Below are 12991 nucleotides of genomic sequence, written 5' to 3' on the forward strand. Positions count from 1 at the left end.
CCGGCGACGCTCGGGCCCATCCGGCGACGCTCGGGTCCATCCGGCGACGCTCGGGTCCATCCGGCGACGCTCGGGTCCATCCGGCGACGCTCGGGTCCATCCGGCGACGCTCGGGTCCATCCGGCGACGCTCGGGTCCATCCGGCGACGCTCGGGCCCATCCGGCGACGCTCGGGTCCATCCGGCGACGCTCGGGCCCATCCGGCGACGCTCGGGTCCATCCGGCGACGCTCGGGTCCATCCGGCGACGCTCGGGTCCATCCGGCGACGCTCGGGTCCATCCGGCGACGCTCGGGTCCATCCGGCGACGCTCGGGTCCATCCGGCGACGCTCGGGTCCATCCGGCGACGCTCGGGTCCATCCGGCGACGCTCGGGTCCATCCGGCGACGCTCGGGTCCATCCGGCGACGCTCGGGTCCATCCGGCGACGCTCGGGCGAAGCCGTGGAGTGAGGGAGACGCGGAGCGGCCAGTCGCCCTGAAGCCGGAATCGCTGCTGGGAACCGCGCGGTTTTCAATGAACGGGCTGGTTGCTGTAAGTTGGTTGGGGCTGAAGGCGGAGCCGCCATTTCCCCCTCGGTCGCGCCGGTTCCCCCCCCCCCCCCCCACCCCACCGGCCCACAGCCTCGGGGCAGGGGGGCGGCCGCCGGCGGCTCTTGGGACCGGCGACCACCCGCTCGCAGCCTCGGGCGTTGGGCTGGTTGTGGGGCCCTCGCTTCACGGCGACTCCGGGCACGGAGCAGGTCCGAGAGCGGAGTGAAGCGTGTGGACGGATCGTGGAGTGACTCCGGGAGTGGTTCCGGGTTACTCGGCTCGGCTCGGGCTGGGGGGCTGGGGCTGGGTTTCTTTGGATGGGGGGGGGGGGGATTTTTTCCTGGAGTAATGGGAAACGGGCAGCACCGGGTCTGGTTGGAGTTCGGGGCAGAGCCGGGAACGAGAGCAACTCCGGCTCTGATCCTGCAAACTCCCCCGCCGTGAACTTTCCGGCCTCATGTCCCTCATTAATTCCCATGCACGTGGGGTGGGGGGGGGTGGAGTGAAGTCTGGTGGGTCACAAGGACTCTCAGAAGCCCCTTTCACACTTGCATCCCAGTAACGTGGCCATTCACCGCCCCGGGATAGGAATGGGGGGGTGGGGGTTTGGCCTTTCACACTGGACCACTCCACACTGGGACACGCCACGCTTTCACGCTTGCAAGGGTCTCTCCCCGGCGTTTGGGCTCTTACTTTTAATCAGAACTGCCCGCGATGCAATTGCCCGTTTCACACTTGCCCGATCTCAACGCCGGGGATTGTACTCGGGGTCTAGGCTGGCAATCTCCGGCGTGGGCAGACGCCGGCGTTGAGCAGATTTTGCTTTCACACTTGCCACTTGAAAGGCCGATTGGTGTTTGATTCCTGGGATCACCTGCCAAGTTTGAAAGGGGCTTTTCAGATTTCGTATTGATGGAATTGGAACTGCAGAGGAGGAGGCCATTGGACTCATTAAGTCCATGCCAGTTCTTTGTGGAGCAGTTTAGTTTTATTTCCCTTTTGTAGGTGTGTAAAATCACTCTCAACAAACTTTCCTAATTTCACCTTGAAAACCCTGATTGTCTCAGTTTCCACCACTTTTCTGAAGGATTCCATTTAGCAACTAGTCTCTTCACAAAATAAGTTTTCTTTCACCTTTGTCCCTTGCTCTTTGTCTTCTCAAGGCTCCAATGGCTTAGAGCAATGGTTCTCAACCTTTTTCTTTCCACTCACTTACCACTTTAAGTGCTCTGTGATGGATTAAGATGGTATATGATTGGGAAGGGAAGGTTGAGAATCTCTGCTCTAGACCCAATTGTGACTGAAATATTTGGCTTGAGAAAAATTGTCATTGACCCATTTCCTTTGGAGTTCTGAAACCACGCACATAACGAGTGAATAATGTACAATTAAAACAGTGGTTTTCAACCTTTTTCTTTCAACCCACATCCCACCTTAAGCAAACCCTTACTCATCACAGAGCACTTATGGCATAGGGATTACTCAAAGTGGGATGTGAGTGGAAAGAAAAAGGGTTGAGAACCACTGGTTTAGAACACTGATTTTGTTAACCAGGGGTCGCAAGTTCGTTCCTCACTGGGGCCTCATTTCTGTGAGGGGTTGGACAAAGCGGTGACTCTCTGTCTTACGGTAAACAAAGTTAAAGAATTTCATGCATGTTACATTCTAAATATAGTATTACGTGATAAAGTAGGTTTCATTCGATAGTGTGTCCAATTGGTCCGTGGACAAACTTGTAATGACTTCTCTGATCCATCTAAATCAAATAATCTTTCACTTTGCTATCAAATCTTTTTTGGCCCAAGAAGAACTAGACCTTTTCCAATGTAACCTTGGAGCTGAAATCCCTCAACCTTGGAGTCATTCCAGTCAATAATTTCCTCTCTCTCTCTTCAGGACTGTCACAAACTTTTGGTAGTATTAATTAATGCAGAAATTAATGTAGTATTCCATTTGCCACCTACCTAATCATTGTTTTTCTAACATGAGAGAAATAGAGTTTTGGATTAAAGAATGATGGAAGGAAATAGTCCTAATGTCACAGTTATGTTCTGATCCTGGGAGAGCATGTGTGTGGCAAGTGAGTTCCTGTATCATGAAAAATGCCAGATAAATAAATTACTACAAAAAAGAGTATTCACTAAATGATGGGCTGGACTAAAATGCACAGTATTTCTGCAAAATGTACGGAGTTGCCAGAATATAATTTTACTGTATTCAGGTGAACTTTTAGACTGCCAGTATTGAGGAGAGGGGACAAACCTGCAGAAGGGAAGTAGAGCCATTGTTAAAGAGGTGGAAACAGCTGGATAATTTTTCTGAAAGAAACTAGTTTTTATGGTATCGTGACATTTCTAAGTTTTAAAATATTTAGCTACATATTTCAAACAAGTGACAATTGGAGTGTAGTTTCCTGAACTTTTTTCTGAAACTGCAATTGATATTATGCAGAAGAAGGTTGCTTAAGTTTGATTTCCCTATTCTGTTTTAGGAAAACTAAATGTCTACAAAACCAAATGGTCACTTTTGTCAGAGTGTATATCTTTGGACATTCTGTAAACTGCAGTTTGTTTCAGAACTCTCAAATGCAATCTAGTATTTCTGATCACTGGAATATGTTCCTTGTTCTTGTCAGATAATTGTGTTATCTTCTTTTATCCTGGTGACACTTGTCTGAGATGTGAAATGTGACATGCTGACAAGAATATGGTACTCGATAGGTTTTTCTGTGAAGTCGTATGCCAGAACTGGACTTGTTCCTCTCCCTGCCATTTTTGTTTCTAAACAAGAATTTCTGAGAAGTATGAAAATGATTGTAAAATATTGGTTTCTGAAAAATAAATAAAACTGTATCACTTTCACAACCTGGGATAGCAATAATAATAATAGAGAAAATTTTGCAAAAACCAAGCAACTTATCAGCCAGCAGAATGCTGATAATGCAAAATAGCAAGAACCATCACGAAATGATCATCAAATAAAAATACTTGGTTGTCTACCAAGAATTGTCAGTCAATAGGCTTCAATGACTTCAGGGCTCTTAAATACACTTTTATCAATATTCAGAATCTCTGAATTATCAATCAAATCTGGGGAGGGAAGAAACTGATATAAATATGACATTCAAAATAAATACAAAAGAAGATAGCTATATTTTCATTTTTCTGCTTCCCATACTCAGCACATTGAACTGTTTTTGTCACGTCCATTTCCCTGATTTGGTCAGGGTTGTACTGAAATGCAAACTACCTTGTAAAAATCCAATTTTCTAGACTATTTTTAATGATAAATTTATGGGGGAATCTACTAGGATACTACTTTTGGGGGACTGAAATTTACAGTAGAATCCAAAATACCAAATCATTCGCAGAAGTCCAAATAATCTCTAAACGAATAAAGAACAAAACACAAAATGAATTAAAGTAATAATTTAAGAGTCTGTGCATCAAAACACATGTCGTACCAAGTAACAAACACCATAAGAGTAAAACAGGAAAGTCGACAGACACCTTGATTGAAGTAAAAACACAAAGATTTGGGGGGTGGGAAATAATGGGGAGCTCAAAGGAGGAGATGGGGATTGAGAAGGGAGAGGTGTGAGGGAATAATGTTATGGGCCCAGAGGACCCCAAGACCCAACAGCAATAGAAATTCACCAAAACAAATGGTTGCTTAAACAAAAGTTGCTTTTAATTATCTTTAAACATGAAAATAGGATAAAACTCTTAAGTTATTACTATTAACTTAACCTAACTTAACCCCCTTCTAATTCTAAGTACATGTGTAAGTTCAGAAAAGTTCTTTGAATCACAGTCCAATCTCATTTCTCACTCCTCCAAGTTTACTGGTTGCAGGCAATTCTTATACTGTGCATAGAATTTAACATATATGAATCTTAAAGCTTTGTTGCTTGAAAGGTAGATAGTTAGCGCTCAGGAAGGTTCTTGTCGGCTTTCATTTGTTGCTCATTGGTCACAAACTGATTCCTTCCCATCAGCCACTTCAGCGTCTTGCCGAAGAAACTTGCCCCATCATGGTTTTCCAGATGATAACCTCTTTCTTTTAGGTCATCACAAAGTTCCTTTTCTGTTTCCCTTATCTCAGGTGAGACATTATATGGCCAGCCATCTCCTCTTGTATGAACCTCAAGGGGTTCGAACAGGCTGGACTAAGCACTCACAACCCATCTTCAAAATGGGGTTTTTCCACAAGCTTGCCAGCTTGTCCTGTTCCAGTCCCAGCTGCTGCTGCTGAACTCTCTCACTCAGAGAAAACCACATGACCCTCTTAGAACAGCACACTCCACTCAGACTGCAGCACCGGACCTAATCTCTCGAGTTCGTTCATCTGTTGCTTTCCAAAACAATATCCCATTACTCCTCGGCATGTCCAATTAACACTTACTTGTGAAGTCCTTACAGGCAATCTTCAAAGTTTTTGCAAAGGCACCCGGAGCCTGGACTGTCTGGCTTGAGCAGAGCTCTGGCATTTTGAATGAGATCTGTTTTCTGAAGTGTTTGTTTTTGTTTGCTTTTAAAAAAACCTGCCGCAGTTTATCTCTTTTAAACCATATCTATATACAATATAAAATATAATATAATCCGTCACAATATGGAATTGTGATGAGTCGGGTGTCAGCCTTTGCGGAGGCTGAGGTTGGTGTGGGAACTGGCGAAGGAGTTGGAGTGGACGCCATTACAAGAGAGGTCAGGACCGTGGTAAGTACCTGCATTATCAGAGCTGTTGGGAGCTCTGGTCTGGGACAACCGGGGCCGAGGTGAGAGACTAGGGTCGCCTTTTACACGAGATATATAGAAACTTCCAGATTTTTCGGCTAAAAAAAGGGGGTTAACTTTTACGTGAGATCAACTTTTACACGAGTGTGTACGATAATTAACATTAGGTGCTTTCACACTGCCCCTGAAAGCCTTTTTACCATTTCACTTAATTTTTCTTGAGAATATTGGCAATGGAGCTGTTACTCCAGTAAGAAAAATTGTCATTGAGTGATTCTCTTCCAATATTTTTAGATTTTTCCACACTGAACGGCAATCTGTAACTGACAAATGTAAACTGTAGTATTTGTTTGTTGTTTACTATATAGTATTATAACTTCTGCTTTCTTTGTGCACAATCTCTTGCTCTGAAGCTTAAGCAAGTGACAGCTCCCAAAACTGTTTGGCAAACAATGAGTTGAACAAAAAGGATAAGCAATAGTAATCTGAAATGTATCTTTGATAGATGAGCACCTTGTGTTCACTTGCATAAGAGCAGCTCAGAACCTGTTATCCAAGGCTTCGGATGTGTCCAAGTGACAAATCATTTGGCCAAAATGTACATCAAACATGATGCTTGTTTGGAAACTGCTAGAAAAAGCAAGGCTTGAGTTTGGAAACTGCTCGGGTTCTTTTCTGTTTTAAAAAGTTATATTTCCTTCCTGTTTAATGATGGTTAATATAGATTTTTCTCCCCCTGAGCTGTGAAGTAAACAATTCTGAAATCTATTACTTGTGATAAATGCTTTTAGCATTAAATGTATTTTACAAGCCAGTTTTGTTAATACAATCCCCTACACAAAAGTGGACAAATGTTACTTTATTAAATCTTTGTACATTCATGGTGAAAATGTATTTTGTAAAAGATTCATTTCAGTTGAAGATCACCAGTTGTCAACATGATTTTAAAATACTGAAGTTTTAAAATACTGTTTAAAAGTTTTAAAGTACGTGACCCAGAAATGACGGTAGAAAGGCTAAAGTTTACATGAAAATTTGGAACCTGGTTCAGGATTCTAAGCGTGCTGGCAGAAGGAGGATTTTTAATGTAGCTCACAATAAGTAGAAGCAATTGTAGGTTACAAGGCCTCTCAAAAATGCTCACCCTCCATTAAGATTGTGGCTGGTCTTTTACTTCATTGCCTCTTTTCTGCTCTCACACCATAACCTTTGAATCCCTTAATCTATGAAGACTCTTGGTTTCTTTCTTGATTATGCGCTCAATGGCCAAGAACGCCTAGATCTCATGGGTAAAAAAAATAAAAGATTTATTATTTTATGGGTTTAGAAATTTTGTTATTATTTGTACGGACTAATCAATCCTTTATTTTGAAAGAGTGACCCAAGGTTCTAGCCAGGGGAAGCTTCATCACCACATCCATCTTATTTTGTAAGACAAACCCATCATCTAGTGAACCTCCATTGAACTCCATCAGTTTATATTTCTTTGTTAGAGAGATCTGATCTTCAGAGATGTGGTTTGACTAAGGCCCTATATAATTGGATCAAGCTGCCTCCACTCTTACTTTCTCCATAAAGACAAATTTGCTCCATATTTACCTCATTGTTTGCTACATCTGCATGATAACTAACCAAGCCAAAGAGATTGTCTTCTCATTGCACAAGTACAACCGACGAAACAGCATCCTCCAGACCTCAGTGCAAAACATGCAGACACAACACACATACAATGCATATGCAGGGCAAGTATTTTGTGTATATATAAATAAATATTGTTCCATCAATATGAGGGTCTCGGATGGTGAGTGTGAGCAGTTTCTTTGGTTGTTCAGCGTTCTCACTGCCCATGGGAAGAAACTCTTCCTCAGCCTTTCAAGTGAAGCAACACTTCACTTGTGTTTCCACAGGACTGATTTACTGCATCCAGTGCTCCCTTTGTGACCTTCTCTACATCGGAGAGACTGGGCACAGACTGGGAGATCACTTTGCAGAGCACCTTCGTTCCATCCTACAGAGACCACCCAGTAGCCAACCATTTCAGTTCTGTGAAACACTCCCACGCTCTCATGTCTGTCCCTGGCCTTATCCCACCAAGACCACCTGCAAATTGAAGGAATAACACCTGATTTTCCATCTGGGTACTTTCCACCCAGATGGCATTAACATCAATTTTTCTGGTTTCTGCTAACCTGCTCTCCTCTTCCCCATTCTCTTTCCAGTTCTCCCTCCCTCCCTTCACCCAGCCGTCCCTCCTCCCCTTGATCTCTGCTGTCCCCTTCCTCCCTTCTCCACCTATCACCTCCTCCCTTATGTTGGGACACCTACCGACATTTTCCATACCTTGATGAAGAGCTCTGCAGATTTTTGTGTTTTATCTCAGTCTGGAGCTGCTGCTTTTGATACTTCATTTCTTTCCTGATGGGAGCAGCTGAAAGATGCTCTGTGGAAGGGGTCCTCAATGATTTTGTGCGCCCTCTTCAGATGTTCCCAGTAGATCGTGTCAATGGGGGTGGGGGGGGTGGGGGGGGGGGGGGAGAGAGACTCCAGTGATCCTCTCTGCCACTCTTATGGTCCTGTGGATTGACCTCCAATCCATTTCTCTGCAGCAACTATACCCCACAGTGATGCCAGGACATTCTCAATAGAGCTCCTGTAGAATACAAGAGCACAAAAACAGAAAATGTTGGGAAAATTTAAGTCGGGCAGCATTTGTGGAAAGAGAAACAATGAGTGTTTCTGGTCTGTAGCCCTTCAACCATTCATCAAATTCAAAAAAGCAGATCCTGATTTCTCTGAATAGCAATAAGTGAGGCTTTCACTATTCGAAGAAAAATGCTCTACATTTATTTTTTCCACCAATGTGGGTGATTTCACAATTCTGCATATTATATTCCATCAACTGTGCCCTTGCCCAGACAGATTAAGTGAAAATGTCTCCTTGAATCTCCATTTTCACTATGGCCCATAATTTCAACTGTATTAATCTGTAGCCTTCCTCAAAACACAAAACAGAAAATGCCCCATTCCTGCTGTTTCATTTTGTCTGTTAACCAATCTTGTTGTGATAATTTAACACTTATGACCTGCTGTTGGTCACTTCCTTCAGGGTTCCTTGGGAAATATCCTGAAGAAGCAGTAGTCCTTGATTGGGAAAGCTGCTCATAAGATGCTGGTTTGTTGCACCAGATTTTGGAGTTACTGACAAGCTGTACCTCTGGCAGGACTGATGGCTAGCCAAGACCAGATCTGCATATGGTCGGTTGTGATTATCACAGCTGTGCCCTTTAAAGTACAACTTTTCAAAACCTGTGTTTTCATCAATCAAGTTAGTTATTTTTCTAATTTAAAGGGCGCAGCTTTAAAGATGATTCTTTAAAGGTTATTTTTTAATATGAACTAATTTTATTTCAGTTTTAAAGTTTTCTTCATTGTAATCTATGGCTTTTCATTGATGAATCAATTCCTAAAATATGATGATACTTTGAAATGGAACTGAAGATCTTGTGGATGAAATAATTTTATCTAAGCGTGAAAAATTGTTTGACTAAGATAAGTGGTTGGATGTAAATGCGTAAAATTATAATGAAATTATAAACTGATTATTCAAAGCTATTTTTGTTAATACAATTTGTTGAAAATGTAGATTATCTAAAGTTTAGAGTTCATATTTGTAAATTTGTCTAATGTATTGTGCATTGTAAATTTTTAATGACGATATGCAAAATACACGTGGTAACTTGTAACTATCCATTTCCAAATGAGGATAGAAGGTTACGCTCCTGTTGTATATAGGTAGTGAATAGAGCAAAATGCTTCGATGCTTGACATTCTTTGGCTTAGCTTCGCGGTTGAAGATTTATGGAGGGGTAATGTCCACGTCAGCTGCAGGCTCGTTTGTGGCTGACAAGTCCGATGCGGGACAGGCAGACATGGTGGCAGCGGTTGCAAGGGAAAATTGGTTGGTTGGGGTTGGGTGTTGGGTTTTTCTTCCTTTGTCTTTTGTCAGTGAGGTGGGCTCTGCGGTCTTCTTCAAAGGAGGTTGCTGCCCGTTGAACTGTGAGGCGCCAAGATGCACGGTTTGAGGCGTTATCAGCCCATTGGCGGTGGTCAATGTGGCAGGCACCAAGAGATTTCTTTAGGCAGTCCTTGTACCTTTTCTTTGGTGCACCTCTGTCACAGTGGCCAGTGGAGAGCTCGTCATATAACACGATCTTGGGAAGGCGATGGTCCTCCATTCTGGAGACGTGGCCTACCCAGTGCAGTTGGATCTTCAGCAGCGTGGATTTGATGCTGTTGGCCTCTGCCATCTCGAGTACTTCGATGTTGGAGATGAAGTCGCTCCAATGAATGTTGAGGATGGAACGGAGACAACGCTGGTGGAAGCGTTCTAGGAGCCGTAGGTGGAGGACCCATGATTCGGAGCTGAACAGGAGTGTGGGTATGACAACGGCTCTGTATACGCTAATCTTTGTGAGGTTTTTCAGTTGGTTGTTTTTCCAGACTCTTTTGTGTAGTCTTCCAAAGGCGCTATTTGCCTTGGCGAGTCTGTTGTCTATCTCGTTGTCGATCCTTGCATCTGATGAAATGGTGCAGGCGAGATAGGTAAACCGGTTGACCATTTTGAGTTTTGTGTGCCCGATGGAGATGTGGGGGGGCTGGTAGTCATGGTGGGGAGCTGGCTGATGGAGGATCTCAGTTTTCTTCAGGCTGACTTCCAGGCCAAACATTTTGGCAGTTTCCGCAAAACAGGACGTCAAGCGCTGAAGAGCTGGCTCTGAATGGGCAACTAAAGCGGCATCATCTGCAAAGAGTAGTTCACGGACAAGTTGCTCTTGTGTCTTGGTGTGAGCTTGCAGGCTTGACATAATGAAGTAATAAAAGCAGAAACTAACCAACTAATCTTTGCTGCCGTGTTGGCAATAATCTCTGATGGTTCACCATACTGACATTCAACATTATCTAACATTTTAACATTTTGCATTTGCAGTTATGTTTTTTGTAAGGGGGGGTGGGGAAGCATGGAAACTTGAGAGATATTTCAAAGCTTTTCCCAAGAAGATGTTTTCTGCTTGTTTTACATATTGAAGAGATAGTCAATATGGAACATAGAATAAACTGCTCAGTTAAAAGGATTAAGGTAAATAAAATTTGCAGGTGCTGGGGACCAGTGCAGCATCTTTAGTTGTCTTTGACTGAAGGGGGAGCTGGAGTGAAAGATGCATTATCTGATATATTTGATTAGAGTTTCAATGAAATACGACAGTATGATTAGCTTAAAATACAGTGCTTCGATTTGCTAGGCAAAGAGTTATGATATGGTCAGGAATTCTTTCAAATATGCACATTACTTTATGAATAATGAGAGGTTATTAGCATATACAGGAATAGAAACAAAATAGGTGCAGGAGTAGGCCATTTGGCCCTTCAAGCCTACACCCCCATTCAATATGACCATGGCAAAGATTAGTTGGTTAGTTTCTGCTTTTATTACTTCATTATGTCAAGCATCAAAGCATTTTGCTCTATTCACTATATACAGCAGGAACATAACCTTCTCCCCAGACCCCCTGATCCCCTTAGCCACAAGGGCCAAATCTAACCTACTCTTAAATATTGACAAGGAACCTGCCTCAACTACTTCCTGAGACCAAGAATTCCAAAGATCCACCACTCTCTCAGAGAAGAAATTTTTCCTCATCTCAGTCCTAAAACACTTCCCCCTTGTCCTTAAACTGTGACCCCTGGTTCTGGTTTTTCCCAGCATTGGAAACAACCTACCTGCGTCTAGTCTGTCTAAACCCTTAAGAATTTTATATGTTTCTATAAGATCCCCCTTCATTCTACTAAATTCCAGAGAATACAAGCCTTGTCTATCCAACCTTTCTTCATACGCAACTCCTTCCATTCTTGGCATCAGTCTAGTGAACCTTCTCTGCACTCCTTCCATGGCGAGGATGTCCTACCTCAGATGGAGGTCAAAACTGCACGCAGTGCTCCAGGTGGGGTCTCACCAAGGCCCTGTTCAACTGCAACAGGATCTTGGTACACCTGTACTCAAATCCTATCGCTATGAATGCCAACAGACCATTCGCCTTCCTCACCGCCTGCTGCACCTGCATGCCCACTTTCAACGACTGATGCACAGCAATACCCAAGTCTCTCTGCCTCTCCGCTTTTCCTAAACATATACCATTTAGATAATAGTCCTCTCTCCTGTTCTTACCTCCAAAGTGGATAACCTCACATTTATCCACATTATACTGCATCTGCCACTTCTTGGCCCATTCGCCTAACTTGTCCAAATCACTCTGCACCCTCCTAGCATCCTCAACACAACTAACCCTGCTACCCATCTTCGTTTCGTCTGCAAATTTTGAGATATTGCTATCTATTCCCACATCTAAGTCGTTGACCTATATTGTAAACAACTGTGGCCCCAGCACGGAGCCCTGTGTCACTTAATATCGGTTCGGGCAACGTCTGACCGCATCTACATCCGTGGTCCCATAATTATTCAGTTTCCGCTAGCAAGTCCGCAGCAATTTAGATTGCCAGTCCCATGTCAGTCCCCACACTGATCCCGACTTACAAATAAAAATTTACAGGTACTACAGTATCCCATATAGCTTTGCTAAGTACAATGTCCACATCGCATAATGCCCAATTTCACAGAACGTATCGTGGATGTAAGGCAGCACACACCTGTACACAAGTTCAATGTATAGATGCACAAAAGTTCTCACTTGCTGTAGCCAGTTACACAAGATACACTAACTACAATAGTATACTTTACATTACTGCAATGTGCCAAGAAGGAAAAAGAGATTTAAAAAATAGAAAAAGCATACATAAATATTCATAGTTGCAGATAGTGCCCACAGATCTGTTGGTGGACAAATCTGTGGTTAGGGGAGAATAGGGAAGTTCAAGAGCTTCATAGCTGTTTGATAACTGAACTTGAACCAGAGTTGCTTGACTTCTAACTTTTGATGGTGTTAAATGCAGAGCTGTAGTTAATCTGACATAGGTGTGCTTGCAGTTCATGTAATGCAGAATGAAGAGCCAACAAATTGGCATTGTTGTAAGGATAGGAGTCCAGATTCTTCCTGAGCCAGGAGTGTATTTGCTCCATACCACCCTCTCTCTCATGGAAGATATAAATGCTACTGGCTGATGGTCATTGAGGCAGGTCAGCTTTTTCCTCCTGGGCATTGGGATGATGGATGTCTTTACCTGAGGCCATAGCAGCAAGAGGTTAAAAATGGCTCTGAAACCTCCAGCCAGTTGGGCTGCATAGATTTTAAGGAAACAGTCAGGTACATTGTCTAGACCAGTTACTTTCTGATGATTTGCCCTCCTGAAGCTTTTCACTTCCACCTTATAAACTGGAAGAACAGATTTCCCACGGGGTTTGGGGCTTCCAAGGGCCCAGCATCATCTTCCTTCTGTAATCATGAAAAGAGGCGTTGAGCTTGTCCAGAAGAGATGTTTCACAGTTATCTTGTAGAATATGATGGCATGCCACAGCTGATGAGGCAGGGCTTGCCTGAGGCTCTAGCAGAGTTTGGAATTGTCTTTTTGCATTGGTAAAGGTCTTCTGGAGTTTTTACCTGGTCTTCCTGTAGTCTTTGAGTCACTTTATCTGAATGCCACATTTCATTCAAAGATGGTGAATTTCTGGAATTCTCTGCCAGAGAGCATTATAGAAGCAAATAAGTAAATA

The 12991-nt window shown here is 43.4% G+C and overlaps 1 protein-coding gene across 1 annotated transcript in view; it reads left to right on the forward strand.

The window, feature by feature from the left end:
* Window positions 1-406: 406 nt before the first annotated feature.
* LOC138741594 (protein tyrosine phosphatase type IVA 2-like) overlaps window positions 407-12991 on the forward strand; it is a 106909-nt gene continuing 94324 nt past the window's right edge. Inside the window, exon 1 of the mRNA XM_069895901.1 lies at window positions 407-533. The gene's annotated coding sequence lies outside the window, so the exon portion shown is untranslated. The remainder of the gene's footprint in view (window positions 534-12991) is intronic.

This window comes from Narcine bancroftii, chromosome 8, assembly GCF_036971445.1.
Source record: "Narcine bancroftii isolate sNarBan1 chromosome 8, sNarBan1.hap1, whole genome shotgun sequence".
NCBI lineage: Eukaryota > Metazoa > Chordata > Chondrichthyes > Torpediniformes > Narcinidae > Narcine > Narcine bancroftii.